This window comes from Leptopilina boulardi, unplaced genomic scaffold (assembly GCF_019393585.1).
Source record: "Leptopilina boulardi isolate dan_hultmark-lab unplaced genomic scaffold, ZJU_Lbou_2.1 LbouV2_121, whole genome shotgun sequence".
Lineage (NCBI taxonomy): Eukaryota > Metazoa > Arthropoda > Insecta > Hymenoptera > Figitidae > Leptopilina > Leptopilina boulardi.
The window spans coordinates 2,800,792-2,822,760 of record NW_026137665.1 but is presented as its reverse complement, the minus strand read 5'-3'; the positions used below and the strand labels follow the sequence as shown (position 1 = coordinate 2,822,760).

Genomic DNA, 21,969 nt, shown 5'->3' with positions numbered 1-21,969 from the left:
CTACTTTGTGCATTTAACAAATCTTGAATTTTTAATTTCCTTAAGGACATGTTATTGAGTAGTCACTTGATCCAGGTTGAATTTTTTTTTTGAAAATTTAATAGAAATTAAAAAAAAATAATAAAAAAAGATTAAATTTTAATTCTACAAAAAAAAAATGAATAAAAACAGTAAAAAACAATATTTTATAAATAAAATCTTCTATCTTGATTTATCCTCTGGGCGACGATTTCTATACATCAACTGTAGAGTGCGGTGAATGTATAGTCCGCTGCTTGCTGCACTGATTCGAGCGCCGCCAATTGGGTCCGTGCGGCTGCTAGAAGAAGTGTGTTCACATCCCTAATTGTGGCGGTAAATTTCAAAATATATTCGAAAGTAAATTTTGAAATTTCGTAACAAAAATTCAGATATTTCTGATGTAGACGATATTTATAGTAAAATTTATGTTATTCTTTATAAAAAAACAATACAAAATGTAAAAATAGTAACAATTTTGTTATATGTTGTAGTAATATTCAAAATTTTTTGAATATTTTATATTAAAAAAAAGAAATAAAACTGATTTCTCAAAAAATAAAATTTTTTCAATTACAAAATGAAAAATATTTTTTTCTTAAAAATCTCAAAATTTTTAAAATTTAAAAATTTTAAAAAAATTTTCACTTTCAAAAAAACCAAAATTTTTGAAATTTAAAAAATTCAAAAAAAATTCAGTTTCAAAAAACCAAAAACATTTTTTTCTCAAAAATCTCAAATTTTTAAAAATTTGAAAAATTCAAAAAATTTTCAGTTTCAAAAAAACCAAAAAATTTTTTTTCTCAAAAAATTCTCATAATTTTTGAAATTTAAAAAATTCAAAAAAAATTTTAGTTTCAAAAAAACCAAAAAAATTTTTTTTTCAAAATCTAAAAATTTTTGGAATTTAAAAAATTTTAAAAAAAATTTCAGTTTTAAAAAAAGCAAAAAATTTTTTTTTCTCAAAAATCTCAAAATTTTAGAAATTTGAAAAATTCAAAAAAATTTCAGTTTCCAAAGAACCAAATAATTTTTTTTCTCAAAAATCTAAAATGTTTAAAAATTTGAAAAATTTTCAGTTTCAAAAAAACCAAAACAATTTTTTTCTCAAAAATTTCAAATTTTTAGAAATTTGAAAAATTTAAAAAATTTTCAGTTTCAAAAAACTTGAAAATTTACAAAATTTGAAAAAATTTCAGGTTTCACAAAATCTAAAAATTTTTTTACAAAAAACTAAATTTTTCGAATTTGAAAAATGGAAAAAAATTTCACTTTTATAAAATGAAATAATTTTTTTCAAAAAATTTAAATTTATATATAAATATTTCTGTACCTAGATAGGTACGAAAAATTTAAACATGTAATACAAAAGGTGTTACAATTTTTTCATTTGTATTGTTCTTGTTATAATAAAAGCGCATATGAATCATTACGTTATTGGGATCAGAAATCACGCGAAACTGACCCACCCCTGAGCCTTCTTGTGACAACCATCTTAGTTTTTTATCTCTTTCTTTTGTATATGTTAGAGAAACACGGAATGAAAACATGGCCACCACAACAAGGCTCTCACCAGATGGCGTACCGCAGTATTTCAGATCCCAATTAAGCCTTTCCAGAGTAGAAATATACTTATTTTTAGGAAAAAAGTTGCAGTTATTCTCACAATTTTTAGGGTCGCTAAGTATGAATATGAGGTCAATTTTTAAAATACATATTGTCTTCGTTGCTGTATATAGTCATATTCATAATTTGTGACGTTGTACTCTGAAATTAAAGAAAAAATCCCTCGCTGCTGCACAACGTCATATTCATAAGAATTTTTTACCTTCTACTATGAAAATGATCTAAAAATCCCTCGCTGCGGTACAACGTCACACTTATATGACGTGGTACTCTAAACATAAAGTAAATATGAATTAAAATTAAAAGGTTAAATTCTAAATAACAACAAATACCACCACATCCGCCCGCTTTGTTGTATTGCATTGCTTCTTACAAATTTCAGAAGAATGATAAAATTTTCGTTGTTATATATGTATCACTGATTATTGAAGAATCCCTCGCTGCTGTACAACGTCATATTCATAGAAATTTGTGACGTTGTACTCTGAAATTAAAGAAAAAATCCCTCGCTGCTGTACAACGTCATATTCATAGGAATTTGTGACGTTGTACTCTGAAATTAAAGAAAAAATCCCTCGCTGCTGTACAACTTCACACTTATATGACGTGGTACTCTAAACATAAAGTAAATATGAATTAAAATTAAAAGGTTAAATTCTAAATAACAACAAATACCACCACATCCGCCCGCTTTGTTGTATTTCATTGCTTCTTACAAATTTCAGAAGAATGATAAAATTTTCTTTGTTATATATGTATTACTGATTATTGAAAAATCCCTCGCTGCTGTACGACGTCATATTCATAGGAATTTGTGACGTTGTACTCTGAAATTAAAGAAAAAATCCCTCGCTGCTGTACAACTTCACACTTATATGACGTGGTACTCTAAACATAAAGTAAATATGAATTAAAATTAAAAGGTTAAATTCTAAATAACAACAAATACCACCACATCCGCCCGCTTTGTTGTATTTCATTGCTTCTTACAAATTTCAGAAGAATGATAAAATTTTCTTTGTTATATATGTATTACTGATTATTGAAAAATCCCTCGCTGCTGTACGACGTCATATTCATAGGAATTTGTGACGTTGTACTCTGAAATTAAAGAAAAAATCCCTCGCTGCTGTACAACGTCATATTCATAGGAATTTGTGACGTTGTACTCTGAAATTAAAGAAAAAATCCCTCGCTGCTGTACAACGTCATATTCATAGGAATTTGTGACGTTGTACTCTGAAATTAAAGAAAAAATCCCTCGCTGCTGCACAACGTCATATTCTTAGGAATTTGTGACGTTGTACTCTGAAATTAAAGAAAAAATCCCTCGCTGCTGCACAACGTCATATTCTTAGGAATTTGTGACGTTGTACTCTGAAATTAAAGAAAAATTCCCTTGCTGCTGCACAACGTCATGAATTTGTGACGTTGTATACTGAAAATGATGTAAAAATCCCTCGCTGCTGCACAACGTCAAATTCATATGAATTTGTGACGTACTCTGAAATTAAAAAAAATCCCTCGCTGCTGTACAACTTCACAAGTATATGACTTATATGATAACAACAAATACCACCCACATCCGCCCACTTTGTTGTATATCATTGCTTCTTACAAATTTCAGAAGACTGATGAAATTTTCTTTGCTATATATATATAATTGATTATTGAAAACTCCCTCGCTGCTTACCATCATATTCTGTGGATTTTATGACGTACTTTGAAATAAAACAAAAAATTCCTCGCTGCTGCACAACGTCATATTCATAAGAATTTGTGACGTTGTACTCTGAAATTAATGAAAAAATCCCTCGCTGCTGCACAACGACATGAATTTGTGACGTTGTATACTGAAAATGATGTAAAAATCCCTCGCTGCTGCACAACGTCAAATTCATATGAATTTGTGACGTACTCTGAAATAAAAAAAAATCCCTCGCTGCTGTACAACTTCACAAGTATATGACTTATATGATAACAACAAATACCACCCACATCCGCCCACTTTGTTGTATATCATTGCTTCTTACAAATTTCAGAAGACTGATGAAATTTTCTTTGCTATATATATATATATAATTGATTATTGAAAACTCCCTCGCTGCTTACCATCATATTCTGAAGATTTTATGACGTACTTTGGAATAAAAGAAAAAATCCCTCGCTGCTGCACAACGTCATATTCATAAGAATTTTTGACGTTGTACTCTGAAATGAAATAAAATCCCTCGCTGCTGTAGAACTTCACAAGAATATGACTTATATGATAACAATAAATACCACACACATTCGCCTACTTTGTTGTATATCATTGCTTCTTACAAATTTCAGAAGTCTGATATAATTTTCTTTGCTATATATAATTGATTATTGAAAACTCCCTCGCTGCTTACCGTCATGTTCTTAGGAATTTGTGACGTAGTACTATGAAAATCATGTTCAAATTCCCTTGCTGATGTACAATGTGATATTTTTAAATATATAAGACGTAGTACTTTGATAAATTATAAAAATAAATATTAAATTAAAAGTAATGTCATTCAAAGATCTTTTCAATCATCTGTTATTTCAATTACGTTATCCATTTGTAAGGGGAAACGTCCTAATTCTCTACTTTGAATGATAAAAAAGAAATGCTTACGCATTTCAAGCGGATCTGTTGAATAATCTTGAACACATGGATCCTCGTTTACAGCTAAGGTCATGCCAATTGCTCCTGCAAAAACACCGCAGATTTTCAAGTCTGGTTGCCTAGTGACTTGAAGAGGTATAACATTTTTTGTGTCAAGGTTTGGGTATCGTTGTTTGATGTAAACTCTTTCTCTTTCTGTTAGATCGTTAAACGTTGGCATGAATAAACTGTCGTATATATATAAAATTTGTTCGTAGAAATATAAGCAACGCCAATGTTGAGATTCAAGTCCACCGACTATTTGCAAATCCTTATTTTTCTTACATGGTGGGATAAATTCAGGGTAAGCAAGATGGTGCACACTTAAAAATTCCATGTCTGGGACATTCTCTTGTAGTACTTTGAGGAATGCATCAATGCATGCATCATCCAATTGTTCATTTACGTCTAGTATTATATTTTTTAATTCATCAATATTTGGTTCAGCATTTACAATTGCTTTGAACGTCTGTATTTCCATTGCTGTTGGTAACAAAATGTTTTCCATACTTTTTATAGGAGGAAGTACCCAGTTATCGGAAAATTTCATTTTTTTTGCACTCTTTTTTAAAATGTCTTCATCAACGTTATTAATTTTAAGCAAAGGTTTGCATTCTTCTTCAATTGCATCTATTTTTGGGGTGTTTTCATTATTTACATTTTGTGCCTCAGCTTCAATACATTTCTGAAGAATGTTACTGAATTTTCTTTTTGCTGTTTTTTGTCTTCCAGCTAAGTAAGGCTTTCTTGCATCTATAATATCCTTAGGTTCGCGAAGAGGGCAATTCCTTAAGAAGCGACTGTCTATTATTTCAGGAACCAAGCACTGTAAATAAAAATCGGTTAATTTCTTTTCTATTTTATTCCAAAATATGTCATCGCGTAAAACTACTGTTACATCCATATCTATAAGTGTCCAAATAACGAAAATACAATACTTTCGTCTTGTACAATGGAGAAGTCCTTGTATCTGATAGTAATAATTGTGTGTAGATTTTAAAAATTTCTTATCCTTCTTTCCAAACATACTTTTGACAGCAGAACTTTCTTCCTTTGCTTGTTCTATAGTCATGTGTTTTGCAGAGTATGGGCATTTTATTTCAACGATGCCACCAGCAACTGTTTCAAATAGGTATTCTTTACATTTTCTGTTCATAATTAAACCAAGAGGAATATCTAAATCATATAACTCCTCTTCAATTAAACCGTCTGGAGAACCTCCTAAAAATTTAATTTCTGGATCAATGAAGAATCCACAATTTTCGATTTTGATATCGAGTTTTTCTGACAACTGTTTTCTGGCTCTATGTTCCATATCTAATCCATACTGCATTGCCTCCGTTATCACTTTGTTGTATAATATTCTTTTTACTAATCCCGCAGACAATGTAGTTTTTAATCTTTTACTAACCTCACCAAAGTTTGAAGCTGTAAGCATTTTTTGACGTAATCTTTTCCACTCAAGTGATTGCGATTGCATTATTGTTCGCTTTCTAATTGCATCCCTATTTTGTTGGTTCACCTCCAATTCATCCATTAAAGATTTGCATTCCTTATCAAATAATATGCCTTTTAAATCAAGTTGTTCAGCATTTTTCCCGTAATGTGGATCCATATTTTTCTTGAAGTATCTTTTCGTTCTTCTTTTTTCTTGAGCATACTTTTTATTAGTCTCAATCTTTAGTTTCCGACGATTCTCCATTGTCTCTGCGATTTGAGGAATTTGCTTGCCAATTCCTTCGTGCACAGCTGTTAAAACTTTCTTTGTTGTGAATTGCGCAGCAGCTGCATGACACCGTACAAAATAACTATCTCTCATATTATACAAGATTCGTTTGCCGGAAATAACTTTGCAAATTACATTATTTGCAGACTCAACTACGTTTGTTGTGATCTTATACAATAAACTCTCTGCATAACGTCCTAAAATACGCAGTCCTTCCATGAGCTTAGCACAAGCATTAGTGTTGCGTAATATGGGCATTAAATTTTCCTCATCTAATAAGTTTCTTCCCTTACAGGGCCAATTTAGTTTTAAGCAATTCTTATGTTCACCAAAAACATGACTTGGAACATTCAATATATCTTCGTACAATAAATCGATTTTTCTATTCATCGGTAATGATTCATCTTCTCGCCGTCTTTCACTGGCTAAAATTATTTCTATTCGCAGTTTGAGCTTTTTCTGTCCCAGAAGTTGTCGTGCTTGTTTATTACCAAGGTTTGTTTCCTCATTTGCAGCTTTTTCTGATGAAATGTCGTCGATAAGATTGCATAAATTCCTATATTTATGGTTGTTGCATTCCAATTTTTTTATTACAACGTTGTATTTTTCGTAAGGGTCGTGGTTTGCGAGTATTGCATCTGTACTGCTATCACCGTCAGCAATTCTATATTTATAAATTAATCCATTTTTTTCGACGCTTGTCGAGAAGCCTTCCAAAACAGCTTCACTCTCCATCCCTGAAGCGCTCTTATTTTCATCATAATTGGAAAAGCATTTATGTTCTTTCGGTTCTCTTTCTTCCTTCATTGCTCTTTGGCATACTGCACACGGGACATTTTTTACAATGCAATCTAATATTTTATTCGTTTCATATCCTATTATTAAAACAACTCCTCCTAAAGAATCATAGGATCCTGATCGATAACTTCTTTTTGACCACGCACAATCTACTGCTACTGCAATATAAGGTATGTCATCGATGACATGTCCTTTTGCTCTTGCAATTTCTGCTTCTTTTAAAGCAGAACCTTTCATTAAATTTTTATTAACCTCTATAACTTGTAACCCTATCTCCAGTCGGCTTTTTATATACAATGCAGGACTCATGTAGTGCACATTTATAGCTGCAAGTGCTTCTTCCATTGTGGAATATCCAATTCCAGCAGTAATAGTACCAAGGGCAGAGGCTAAATTAATATCTAACACATCTACACTCTTCGGTTCTGACCAAATTGGAACAATGGCTCCACATACATCACACTGCAGATTAAATTTAGTTTTTAATCCTTTTCTATAACGGGATACTATTTTCCACATTTTATTTAAACAACCCTTTTTGTGGTTATTTTCTGCTACTACTTTTTGCAAAGTATCATTTATAACATGGCTCATCATTGAGATTTGCCTCTCCTGTGTTATAAATTCGTCCAAGATTCTAACGTTTTTAAACTTTTTAGGAACATCATTTATAATTTCTTCAATTTCTTCTCCTAAATTTTCTTCTTCGTTTTCAGGTGACATGTCGCTTCCCATTGATGCAATATCATATTGCCAATCTTCTGAGTCTATTATATTATTTTCTATGTTTGTTTTCTTAATATTTTTCTTTATACTTTCCATACAATTTATCTTTTCCTCTTTACTAGTTTCTTCTTCTGTTCCTATTGTTTTAGGCATTATCTCTTCTATTATTATTTCTTCTATTTCATCTGTCACTGTTACTTCATCATCTTCGTTATATATTTCTTCCATTAACATTTCTATTTCTTCCACTACCTCTTCAACTTGCTCCACTTCCTCATCGACCTTTTCCTCTTTTCTACTTTTTTTCTCTTCTTCTCCATCAATATTTGCTCGCAGCTCTATTTTCTTAATAATATTGTCCTCGTTGCCTTTATTTTCAAAATTGACGTGGTATGCAGGGTTATTTTTTGCTTTCTCCTCTTCTATCAATATTTCCACTTCTTCTATTATCTCTTCAAATTGTTCTATTCCCTCGGTGACATGTTCCTTATATTGGTCGTCTTCTTCCTGCAACAACATTTCATTAAAACCACTTACCTGGTTATCTTTATTTTCATTATTGTTGTTGTTTAATGGGATGTCTTCAGCTGATTCCTCAATTTCATTTTGATTTATTCGTTCTCCGATGGTAATGTCCTCCTTTGTCGAAGAATTGTTTAGGCTGTCAAGCTTTGCACGTTGACGTCTGTAGAAGCGAAACAATTAATTAATAAATCGTTTAAAACATTGGAAATAGTTGTATCAATAAAAAGTAACTCTATGTTTAGTTAACTATACCCAGCCAGAAGCGAGGGATTAAAAAGAAGTTAATAATTAAATTCTTTTAATTAAATAAATTTTCAAAATGATCTAATTTTTCGATTTCGAGAGTGCACGGTCGTATATACAAGTTCGGAAACTTCTCAGGCAAATCGAAGGCCTCCTATTAGACAGGCGATACTTTAGCAAACTGCCACCGCATGACGTTAGTATCGAGTAGTGCAAGTTTTACTAATAATCACAATGACTTAGAGGTTAGTGACATTTGTTTATATCGATGGCTCCTAAATGAAAACACGTTATTCGCGAGAGCAAACGAAAAACACCCTTATTCACGAAAACAAATAGAAAACATCTTATTCAAAATGACAGTTGTTTGAAGGCTATGTTACAATTTTAATTAATGGTTATTTTTAAAGTATGAATGATACATTTAAATTGCAATTAATTTAAACGTTTATATTGTGTCAAACTATCGTTGTATCCTTTAATTACTTTATTTTAGCATTTGATATTGTCTTAAAATAAATACACAAAAGTTAAGAAAATTAGGTTACAAAATTTTCAGATGAGTTACGTGTTTTCTATTTGTTTTCGTGAATAAGGGTGTTTTTTGTTTGCTCTCGCGAATAACGTGTTTTCATTTAGAAGCCATCGATATTTGAACCGTACACTTCCCGATCATTTCGCCCTTGTCTTTATTGTCCTTTTACTTGATTAAAAAGAGTATAAATATTTTTATTTTCTCTTTATTCAGCTCTAAAAATTTTACATTTGTAAAATTTTGTCAGTTTTGTAAAATCTCAAAATTCCGGGCAAAAAACAAAAAACTTTTGTAAATCTAAAAAGTTAGTTTTCAAAAAACAATTATGCTGAATTGTGCTCTTTTGTGTACAAATTCAATTTTTGAAAAACTCAATTTCGAAAAAAAAATCAAAAAACATTCTAGACGACTAAGTTTGAACTTTTCAAAACATCAAATTTTGTGCTGCATTGTATTTAACTTGTGCTAAAATTCATTTTTGAAAAAATCCAAATTCCGTGTATAAAAACCAAGAAACATATATTAATTTAAAAAAGTTGAGTTAAAAAAATTGTTTTTTTTGAGCCAAAAAAATATTTTTTTCAAATTTTGAAGTTGATTGTTTTTAGGGTTCTGTACTCGGTTCAGAACCCTATTAATATCGGTTTTTCCAAATCGTATACCTTCCCCCCTAGCGGCCACACAAATTTATCTGGAGGGCTGAAAATTAGTACACTTATGTAGTTTTACGTGAAAATTACAGGGAAAAAAATGTGAGCACGCTTGGAGTTGATGATCAATTTTTATCAAATTCTTTAAAAAAATGATAAATTAAATTAAACAATTTAATTGTTAATTATAAAAGATTTTATTTTCTAAAATAAATTTAGTGTTATAAAATAGTTAGTGGTGTGCAAAAAGCTCTAAACTCGATCGAACGTCTTCGAGTACTCAAGTAACTTCGATCACTCGAGTGAATACGAGTACTTAAAATAATCGAGTACTCGAAAATAGTCGAGTACTTGTGTTAATTGAATTTGAATATTCGATTGTTTGTAAGCTATTTACTATTTTTTCATGAGTTTGTAATTTCAAATATGTAGTCATTCATTTATCTGTTGATTAATTTAGTAATTTATGCAAAACAAAAAAAATTGAATGTTAATATGCTCGAATTCATTCGAGTACTCGAAAATTTCGAGTTCTCCAATTTACACAAGTACTCGGCATTTTCGAGTACTAGACTGTATTCGAGTACTCGAATTCACTCCAGTACTCGATACCTCGAGTTAAGCTCGACTCGGCTCAAAAAAATGTCGGCTCGACTCGGTTCGAAATTTGAGCTTTTTGCACACCTCTAAAAATAGTAATAATTAGTATATATTTAATATTATCTAATGATTTTTAATTAATTTTTTCATTTTTACTTAAAAAAAACATAAGTGGTGATCTCGCCCCAGGTATCGGGGCGATATCACCACTTGCAAGGGTAGCGTAAAATGGCTGTAGCTCGAAATAATGAAGAGACCGGAACTTGCGTCAATAGAGCAAAATGTAGCCAAAGAGATTATCTTTCAAACCTTTTTTGGTTATTGTCTTTATCTGCTCGGAGTCATGTGAAGTTGGCAACAATATTTTAAAAAATTGGTCAAGTACGAGTAACACTTACTTACCTAGGGTTCCGTTCACGATTATTTAAATTTAAATATTTAAATATAATATTTTAAAAAGGTTGGCTATATTTTTTGTGAAATTTCCACGTGAAATTAAATGTGTGTACCAAGTTGCAGCTTCTTAGCTCAAAAACTGTAAAAGTTAAAGCGGGAAAGGGTACGTTTTTTCCGAAATTTCGAGTTTTTGGAATATAACAATATTCAATTCGATTCCAATCGGGTTCTCTACAACTTTCCTTTAATCTCCTTAAAAAATTACGTATGTATACCAAATTTGAACATTCTAGGTCTAAAACTGTAAAAGTTAATGGGACACACGCGTTTTTCCGAAATTTCGAGTTCTTGTACTATAATTATATTAAAATTCAATTCCAATCGGGTTCGGTATAATTTTCCTTTAATCTACTCGCAATAATACGTATGTATACCAAATTTGAGCCCAATCGGTTACAATGGCTAGATTTTAGAGGGGGAGACAGGATTTCGTGGACGGACATGAGTGAAACCATAAGGGTTCCGTCTTTCGTTTCGACCTCCCTGAAGTCGGCTTCGACGCTCAGCGTCGAAAATTTTTTTCACGAGACCAAAAATGTCACACCGTTTTTTCAAAGCTTTTGGCTCAAAATTAAGCCCTACAAAACGTCAACCCTTCAGAAATCGAGGAACACGGTTTTTCACCCCTTTCAACTCCCATAATAGAGAAACGTCAAATTTAAGATAAAATTGCTGAAAAAAATTCATTTCTCAAAATCAAAAAGCGAGACCAAAAATTTTATTGATGTTTTTACTTCCTAACAATAGTAGACAATTATCAAAAAAATTTGCACCCCCAAGCTATCGCGGAAGTTTGTCATTTTCACCCACAAAAGTTGAAAAATTCGAAAAATTGCTGAAAAAAAATTCATTTCTCAAAATCAAAAAGCGAGACCAAAAATTTTATTGTTGGTTTCACTTCCTAACAATAGTAGACAATTGCCAAAAAAGTTTCCACCCCCAAGCTATCGCGGAAGTTTGTCATTTTCACCCCCAAAAGTTGAAAAATTCGAAAATTTGCTGAAAAAAAATTCATTTCTCAAAATCAAAAAGCGAGACCAAAAATTTTATTGTTGGTTTCACTTCCTAACAATAGTATACAATTGCCAAAAAAGTTTCTACCCCTAAGCTATCGCGGAAGTTTGTCATTTTCACCTCTAAAAGTTAAAAAATTCGAAAAATTGCTGAAAAAAATTTCATTTTTCAAAAAAATGTCTTAAATTTTTATTCGAATATTAAAAATTCGTCTAATAAATAATTATTTTTAATAAAATTCTTTGAAATAAAATTATAATTAATGATAAATTAGATTAATTAATGAAAATAATACAATATTAAATACAATAGTAATCCTGAGAAAAATATGCTATTAATTAATAATTTTTATGCTTTTGACAGAAATGCTGTTATTTTAATAGCATATTTTTCTTAGTGGTTAAATAATATAATAATAATAATTACACAGGCCAACACTGATTTTGGTGTGGCAAATGTCAGACCTGTTTTTGATATGTTTTTTCATGCTGAACACAAATCCGTAAACGAAAGGTTTCTATCAGCTCTAGTTTTTGAGAAAAACGGGTTTCAAATGTTCAAAAATCGCGTTTTTGGCTAACTTTGAGTACCTCTAGCACTGAAATAAAAGGTCGTAGAACCTTCTACTTGGGCTTAAATTGAGGCTTAATGTTTCAACTATTATCCCCAAAAATGACCTAAGTTGCACCATAATCTTAAAGTCATTTGTTATTATTTTTGATTCGCAAATATTAATTTTGTAAAAGTTTAAGCGCGTACATCTAGCAAAGAAAAAAGGATCATAGAACCTTTTATTTGAACTTAAAATAAAGTTTGAACTTTAGACTACAAGCCCTAAAAATTATATTATTCACTAATAACCTCAAAATTGTTGGTAACTAGTATTTACCTACAGAACTTATTTGGTAATATTTGAATAACTCTAGTCAATAAAATCAAAGGTCAACCTTCTTGTTGAGCTTCAATTCAATTTATCCCTTGACTGTAGTTCATAAAAATTACATTGCTGCACCTTAACCTCAAGGACTAGATGTACGCGCTCAAACTTTTACAAAATTAATATTTGGGAATCAAAAATGGATAACAAATGACTTTAAGGTTATGGTGCAAGATAGGTCATTTTTGGGGATAATAGTTAAAACATTAAGCTTCAAATTAAGCCCAAGTGGAAGGTTCTACGACCTTTTGTTTCAGTGTTAGAGGTACTCAAAGTTAGCCAAAAACGCGATTTTTGAACATTTTAAACCCGTTTTTCTCAAAAACTAGAGCTGATAGGTAATTTTCGTTTACGGATTCGTGTTCGGCATGAAAAAACCTATCAGAAACAGGTCTGACATTTGCCGCACCAAAAAAGTTTGCTAATTTTGTTGGCCTGTGTTATTGTATAATAAGATAATATGAATAAGAAAGCATTATAATAAACTAAAAAAAAAAATTTAATAGTGGAAATGTTTTTATAATGCTTTATTAACATTTTCTTTTAATAAAACATTTCATCTAAGCGCGGCGATATGTCGGCAGAAAGTTTTTGAAATAGACCAGATTTCCTTTGAAAGTATAGTCTGGAGGCGAGCGTGGATATTCGGCTGCGTTCGTCTTAGGTCGGCTCTTTGCTTGGCATTATCCCCACCGCGCCGCACACCCCTTCAGACCCCGGCGAAAGTCTATAACTGATTGGAAACCTTATTTTGCTTTTCTCGACGTATTTGTTCTCTCTCCACTCGGACCCAATTTAAACTTGCTTGGGTGAAAAAGTGAAGATTCATATGGGCGATTCCACGTGAGATTTACCTATGACCTTTTAAATTCGTCTGAATATATTTTTTTCTTATTCTTTGTAGAAAAAAAAGGTTTACGTATTTTTTTATTTATTTATAAGTGCTCAAATTTTCGAGTTATGAATTTTTTAAAATATGATTTTTTCAAGTTTTTTTAAAATACCTACACTTAATTTCAATGACATGTAATTCTAAAAGTATTGAATTTAGGAATTATTACCAAGATACAAAAAAGATTCAGTTTTTTATCGACATTCAAAATATGTTGACGAAAATTTTTTTTTTAAATTTGTTTATAAAAAACAGCGATTTTTTGTGAACAAATTAAATTTTTTAAATTTAGGCGCGATTCTTTTAAATTTTTTTTTATTTTTAAACACATGAAAATAAGAAGAAAATTCTGTAATAAGTTTTAGAGTGGGCCTGATGATCCTATTGTTTATATAATTTGTTTAAAAAAAAATTTTACTTGTTTTTCGTTTTTTTTTATTTTTCAAAATAAAATGTATTTTAATTTGCTTTTATATGAGTTTACTAGTAGATCCTAGTGTCAAAAACACTTTTCATTTTGAAAAATAAAAAAAAAAAAGAAAAAAAAGTAAAATTTTTTTTTTAAACAAATTATATAAACAATAGGATCATCAGGCCCACTCCAAAACTTATTACAGAATTTTCTTCTTATTTTCATGTGTTTAAAAATAAGAAAAACGCGCCTAAATTTAAAAAAATTTGATTTGATTATAAAAAATCGCTGTTTTTTATAAAAAAAAATTCAAAAAATTTTTTTTTCGTTAACATATTTTAAAAGTCGATAAAAAACTGAAACTTTTTTGTATCTTGGTAATAATTCCTAAATTCAATACTTTTAGAATTATATGTCATTGAAATTAGGTGTAGGTATTTTAAAAAAACTTGAAAAATCATATTTTGAAAAATTCATAACTCGAAAATTTGAGCACTTATAAATAAATAAAAAAATACGTAAACCTTTTTTTTCTACAAAGAATAAGAAAAAAATATATTCAGACGAATTTAAAAGGTCATAGGTAAATCTCACGTGGAATCGCCCATATGAATCTTCACTTTTTCACCCAAGCAAGTTTAAATTGGGTCCGAGTGGAGAGAGAACAAATACGTCTAGAAAAGCAAAATAAGGTTTTGGCAATTGTCTACTATTGTTAGGAAGTGAAACCAACAATAAAATTTTTGGTCTCGCTTTTTGATTTTGAGAAATGAATTTTTTTTTCAGCAATTTTATCTTAAATTTGATGTTTTTTCGTTATGGGGGTTAAAAGAGGTGAAAACCCGTGTTCCTTGATTTCTGAAGGGTTGACGTTTTGTAGGGCTTAATTTTGAGCCATAAGCTTTGAAAAAACTGTCCCAATGGGAAACTGCCACGAGTAACCATTGGCGTATTAATTGGCCCAATGATGGGAGCCAATGAAAAAACCATTGGCACCCAATAATGGACCATTATTGGTAAAGTCATGGCCTGTCCACGCCGATGCCAATGATTGGCAACCATCATTGGCAAATTATTGGCAACCAATAATTAGCCAATATTAAAAATTTTAATAATAATTTAAAAAATCAATAATTTAAAAAAAAAAATTTTATTTTTATTATTTTTTAATAGTTATTATTATTATTATTTTATTTTTAATAATTAAATTAATATAAAAAAATGGTCATCAAAGTATTAGTGAAACCATTTCTTCCAAAAAAGAGTTTCTCTCAAATCCAATAAATAGGAGAGACATCGGGCAGAAAAAAATTTCGACAAGAAAAAAATTTTCGATCACTGCTTATATACGAAACTAATGGCACCTCAACTGCGAGAAACAGTTATGATGTTCGCCCTCCCTGTGGTGTTGAGCGAACTAAAGTGAAAAAAAAAAGTGAAAAAAATGTCACACAGAACCAAAATTTTCAATTACAAAATGTATATATATATATATATATATGAGGCATTCTTTTTCAACGCGGACACCCCCCTCTCGCCCAAATTCTTTTCATTTTAAATTCATGTTTAATGGCTTAAATTTTAGTTAAGGGAATATACTTTTGAAATCTGAGTGGCATATTTCCAAATACAAAGGGCTAAAAAGGCCTGAAACATTACTTTTTGGATTGTTCAAAATGAATTAGAGTAACTTTTTATTGATAAATTTAAAGAATAACCTTTATATTGGATCCTATATTTTGTTTTTGGATATATGCCACTCAGATTTCAAAAGTATATTCCTTTAACTAAAATTTAAGCCATTAAACATGAATTTAAAATGAAAAGAATTTGGGCGAGAGGGGTGTCCGCGTTGACAAAGAATGCCTCATATATATATATATATTATTTTCTAAAAAAATTCCTAAAAAAAATTCTAAAGAATTCTAAAATTCCTGTAGGGAACTAAGTGAAAAAAAGTTGATCGGATCGGGCTGTAACTTGCACATAGTTTACCCTTAGGGGTAAGTAATTTAACCACGAAGTATTGTTAGATTTTTTCAAAAACTGTCGGAGAGGGAGAGGGTTGAATTTTTTTGAAAAATTTAAACAGTGAATTTTTGAAGACTTGTAACTTTTAAACAGATACACGGAAAAAAATTAATCTCTAAATTAGAGATTTAATATGAGATTTAGGCATAAACTATCGCTGGAATCGGACGTCGGATGTGAGCAGATCTCTAGAACTGAAATTTGGGGTTATATCTGATCCGAATATTAGTAATATGAAGAACACGTATTTCTTATGCCTAAAAATCATATTAGAAATCTCAAATTTTATGATATGAAACATACAGTTCTAAACTATCAACTTATTTGAATAAATTAAAATAATATATTATTAGAATAAACATTTAACTTTTTTTTTAAATTTAAGCAAATTGTCTCAAAATCACACAATATATTTTCATATTTCTTAATAATGAAAAAACACGTTTCAGTACAACTTTTTATAGGTTAGGTTATCCGGTGTCAAAAGAAATTATATAAGTTTTACCTGCAAATACAGTGATGTACTATGTTAAATTCCATCTAATTAAACAGTTTTTGGCAAAATCGTCAGCCATTGTGATAAATAAATTTAATAAACATAAAAATATTATCTCTCACGTGATAACAAATACGTAAAGTGAAAACTGATTCAAACTGGGAAATACAATGTAATCTATATCAGAAGAATTGTGAAATGAACAAATCTCTAAATTAGAGATGTGAATTTATGGCGTTTTTAGGTATAAAGTTTGACAAAATTAAACACAACTTATCACCGTAATTATGACTATAATGTCTAATTTAGACTTACTTATATTTCACTGGATGTAAGATTAATGTTATTTCAAGTTTAGAGATTAATTTTTTTCCGTGTAGAAAAAAAAATTTGTCCTATATGTTTTCGAAAGGTTTTTTTGTGCTCTTTCAATTGGTGAAAAAAAAAATTTCAAAAAATTCAAAATTTGACCCTTAAAAAATATTGAGATGCTTTTTTGTTATTTTCGAGATATTAGTTGATTAATTAAATAATGTTAATAAAAATTTATATATTTCATAAACGAATAAATGTATCGTAATTCTGACGTTACTAAATGATAGTTGACAAAATTCCGCATCCAACGAGCCCTATATAATGTACTTTGGATTAGTATATTGTTAATAAACAATTGCCTAACATGGCAATTGTTTTTAAAAAAAATCCTCTAAACCAAAATAGTCTATATATGGCTCGTTGAATGCGGAATTACGTCAGCTTTTAATTGGTACCTTCAGGATTGCAATAACTTTATTTATTTGTGAAATATTTCATTTTTTATTAACATTAATTAATTAATTAATTAATTAATATCTCGAAAATAACAAAAAAGGACATCTCAATATTTTTTGTGAAAAAAATACACATTTTAGCTTTCAAAAAAAAATAAATAAAAAAATAAAAATGACCGAAATGAAATAAAAAATTCTAAAAAAAGTTTAATTTTCAAAAAAAAGGGTCAAAATTTGAATTTTTTGAAACATTTTTTACACCATTCGAATGAGTAGAAAAAAACCTTTCGAAAACATATAGTACAAATTTTTTTTATTCTTTCTGTTTAAAAGTTACATGTCTTCAAAAATTCACTGCTTAAATTTTTCAAAAAAATCCAACCCCCTCCCTCTCCGACAGTTTTTGAAAAAACCTAACAATACTTTGTGGTTAAATTACTTACCCCTAGGGGTAAACTATGTGCAAGTTACAGCCTGGTTCAATCAACTTTTTTTTCACTTAGTTCGCTACAGGAATTTTACCCCACACATATATATATATATATATGATAGAACAAAAATCTAAGCGCAAAAAACGATTCTTCTTGTATTTTTTAAATAAAATCTAGTATTTTTCTAAATCAGGGAAAATTCAGGAAATTTTATTACAAGTACTGGAAAAAAATTACTACGATAATTCTGTTTTCTAATAACGTTAATTCAAATTTTGACTTAAGAATTTTTTTTCTAATTTTTTACTAATTTTAACTAATTTAATAATTGCAATAAATATAGAATTTTTTTTAATTTTCATCAATAAAAACATTTATTAAATTTTTTATATTTAAAAATAATTTAGTTTTGAAAAATAATTAATTTAATTTATTTAGGGTCAGTTGGGGTAAATGGGGACAAGAGGTTTTAGAGCTTAATTTACAATTTTAAAATTAAGTTCAACGTCAATATTTTAACCTCAGATCACCTGCAAGAGGTTTTGAGTATTGACAAGCTTTAATGTTGACAATTGGCAGCAAGATAATTCAAGTTATCGCTCAATGCATAAAAACTTGAAAATCAAAGTCAAACTGTTTCAGTATTTTGTCGAGCATTTCAAAGAAAATAGACTTAAAAATCACACAAACATTTTTTCTTATTCCTTATGACTCCCATAAAAGAAATTCACTTGAATTTTTGTCAATTTTGTTAATAATAACAAGCTATCCCAATTTACCCAGAGTTTTCAAATTTTTGGGGTAAATGGGGACAGCTTGTTATTATTAACCAAATTAACAAAAATCAAAAATTCAAGTGAATTTGTGTTATGGGAGTTATAAGGAATAAGAAAAAAATTTTGTATGATCTTTAAGTCTGTTTTTTTCAAATGCGAGACAAAATACTAAAATAAAAAAAAATTTAATTGGTTCAACTATTACATATCTACTACAAATTTTTTTCAAGTTTTTTCATCCCTTAATACAGTAATATACTTAAGAAAACTTTTTTCTTAAACTTTTGTTAGAAACTATGCTGTCCCCATTTACCCCAAATTTTAGGAAATTTTATAAATCTTGGGGTAAATGGGGACAGCCAGTTTCATGCGTTTAAAGCTTATCTAAATTTTTTTCTGCTGCATAAAATTAATCCTGGGAATGTAAATAACAACTTAAAAAAATAAACCCGCAAATATTACCATTTAATGGAAGAAACTTACGTAATTTGTGAAAAATAGCAATTTTGTCCCCATTTACCACAACTGACCCTAATGAAATACAAGCTTCATTAAAATTATTTTAAAAATTGCAAATAATTGAATTTTAGTTTCATTAAGAAAAATGAAAGTAATTTATTTGGCGATGAATTTCACTCAATTTTTTTAACTAATTAAATTTTGGATTTTATTTTTTTTAATAAAATATTAATATTAAAATATTTTTTTAATAAAAAATAAATAAAGTTCAATTAAAAACAGAAATTGTATATATTACTTTCCTGGCAAAAATAGGATATGTTGTATAAATTTTTTTCTATTATTTTTATTTTATTTTTTCTTTAATAATAATCAAATTATTAAAAATTCTTAATGATTTTAAAAATAATGGTATATAAATAATCACTCGCGCTTTACCGCGCGTATATTTTGCTAGTTCAATTATTATAGTAAAATTAAATTATAATTAAATAAAAAAAAAAATAAGACAATTTCTGTTAATTAAAATTTGAATTTAAATAAGAAGTAATTTTTTTATAAGATTTTTTATTTTCAAATTTTTTCATTACTTTTAAAAAAAGTACTGAAAAAATAAGATTAATAGTATTTGCTTTCATATTGAATTAATTTTATATAATTGGGAAAAAGTTTTGTTCAATAATTGAGAAAATATTTTTTTCCTGCATAAAATTAAGAAAATAATTAATTAAAGACATTAATTAATCAACTGACCTTAATCTTGCCGCTTTGGTTTGTGACAATCTTTTTCCGCTAGTCCGATATTTTCCACTTTTCCTTTTGTGCCATGCGTTCAAAACTTCCTTCTTAATTTCCTGTTGTATAGGTCCAATTTGTGACTCCTCAAATTCATCTTCTTCTTTATCGGGTGATTTTTCCATTTTTTATATTATCACTTTAAACTATAAACTAACACTTAAACACTACATCACTACACTAAATCTCCTGTCCTCACGATTTAAAAAAATAGGGAGTGAAATATTTTATTTACAAATTTCGGTTCGTATAATTGATGTGGACCTTAGAATTCAAATGTTTATTTTGACTTCTAACACAATACACGAAATTCACGACCGTTAATCTTGTATGCGATTTGAGTATTTGCAAGTTCGAACGGGTAGATAAGAAACTTCCCGGTCGGCTTCACAAAAGTGAGTTATTTCCTTCACTTGATTAGTTGCTCTCTCTCCCTCTCTCTCTTGGCACGCGTCTCGTCAAACGCCGATTGTTGTGCACCAGCTATAAGCGCACACACACAAACGCTCGTGCTCACGTACACTAATGTAAACGCTGCTCTGTCAATTCATTATATTTAAAACAAAATTTTTATATGATTGTTATATTAACGCTTTCCGTTGACAATATCGCATTTCAAAAAATAATAAAATCATGTTTGGATCTCAGTTTCATACAATTATATAAAAATTTCCGGGTAATATAATCGTATTTCAAATTAAATTTAAATTCACGAAAAAAATGAAATATAAATTCGTTTTTAATTGTTTATTTTTTAATGTTTATTATTATTGTTTCTTATTTTTTAATGATCAATAACTGATTTATAATTATTAAAAAAATAAATGAATTTTTAGAAAATAATAAAACTAGAAACATTAATTTTATATATATTATTTTATTCTGTATCATGTATTTATAATCTTTTTATTTTCTTTACTTTTTATTTTGTGAATAATTATTAATCACTATTAATCTTAAAAACATATAAGGGAAATGTGCGCGCTCAAACGCATTATTATTATTATTATTATTTAGTAAGCAAAACTGACTTTTTTTAGTAGAAAGTGATGAAACAACTAATTCAATAGTAACAGATGATGCTACTAATTGAATTTGTAAAATTTTTACTATAATTTTCTTAATTATTTCTTTTTTGGGCAATTTTAAAATTCAGAACGAAATCTTTTTGAGGGATCTACTTTCGGTCATTTGCAAATTATGGTAAAAAATATTTTAACAAACTGAAATTTTACTACACTGAAAAAAAATTTATTTGATTCAAATACTTCAAATTATTTGAAAAATATTTAATTGGTTTAAAACAATATATGTATTTGACTTAAATAACTAGAATTATTTGAATCACATTTATTTGAAGCAAATATATTGTATTTGGTTCAATTAAATAATTAATTGAATTGAATAAATGAATTTATTTAATACAAATAATGAGTTACTTGCAACTATTAATTTATTTATTTCACTCAAATATTTCGTTTTTTTGATACAATAAATTTATTTTATTGATTCTAATCAACTAAATTATTTAATGTTAATACACTATTTTATTAAACAAAAATAAAATATTTTGCTCAATGAAATATTCAAGTGTAATGAGAATAATGAGTTATTTGATACTATTCATTTATTTATATATATTATTTAATATTCTAAGTCCAAAAGACAAATATTTTTTTATCGACAAAAAATTAATGTTCACAATAATTGAGAACAACAAAAAACATGTTTTTAATCAAAATATATTTCACTTTTTTGAAAATTCACCTGGGATGATTCATGATAATAATCATAAAGCATATAATTAATTATATTTTATAAATTGCATTTAATTGAATAATATAATTTAATATCTTAACTTTAACTAAATGATGTTAAGCACTTTTCTGAGTTAGGTATTTTGCTAGTTTAAATAGAATCAAGAAGTTAACATTCGTTTTCATGTAGCGTGCGTAGCGTAGTTGGTAAAGTGTTAGGCTCATAGTCCATAGGTTGTAGGTTCGATTCCCTTCATGCGATAGATTTTTTATTTCTCAGGTTTGCGTTTAATTATTAATTCTATGAATGAATTAGTTGAAAAATGAAAATATCCGATCATAGTATGCAGAAATTACAATTTTTTAAATTTTTTATTTAATACTTTTAATCTATATCCGCCAGTTAATTAATTAGAACGTTAATTAATAAATTTAATTTGAGTAAGAATTTAATTTAGAAATGAAAGAATAAAATAAAATAATAATTGCCGCAATTAAAGAGGTTTTAGTTTCAATTAAAACAATTACTTATGATAAATAATCAAACATTTGATTCAAGAAAATTTTTATTTTTTTTCAAGAAAAATATTTTATTGGTGCAAATAAATATTTATTTGAATCA

At 28.5% G+C, this 21,969-nt stretch overlaps 1 protein-coding gene across 1 annotated transcript in view; it reads left to right on the top strand.

Annotated features, from left to right (window-relative positions):
* The window catches only part of LOC127286203 (A disintegrin and metalloproteinase with thrombospondin motifs adt-2-like), a 167,539-nt gene that overhangs the window by 98,703 nt on the left and 46,867 nt on the right, over positions 1-21,969 (top strand). The window lies entirely within an intron of this gene.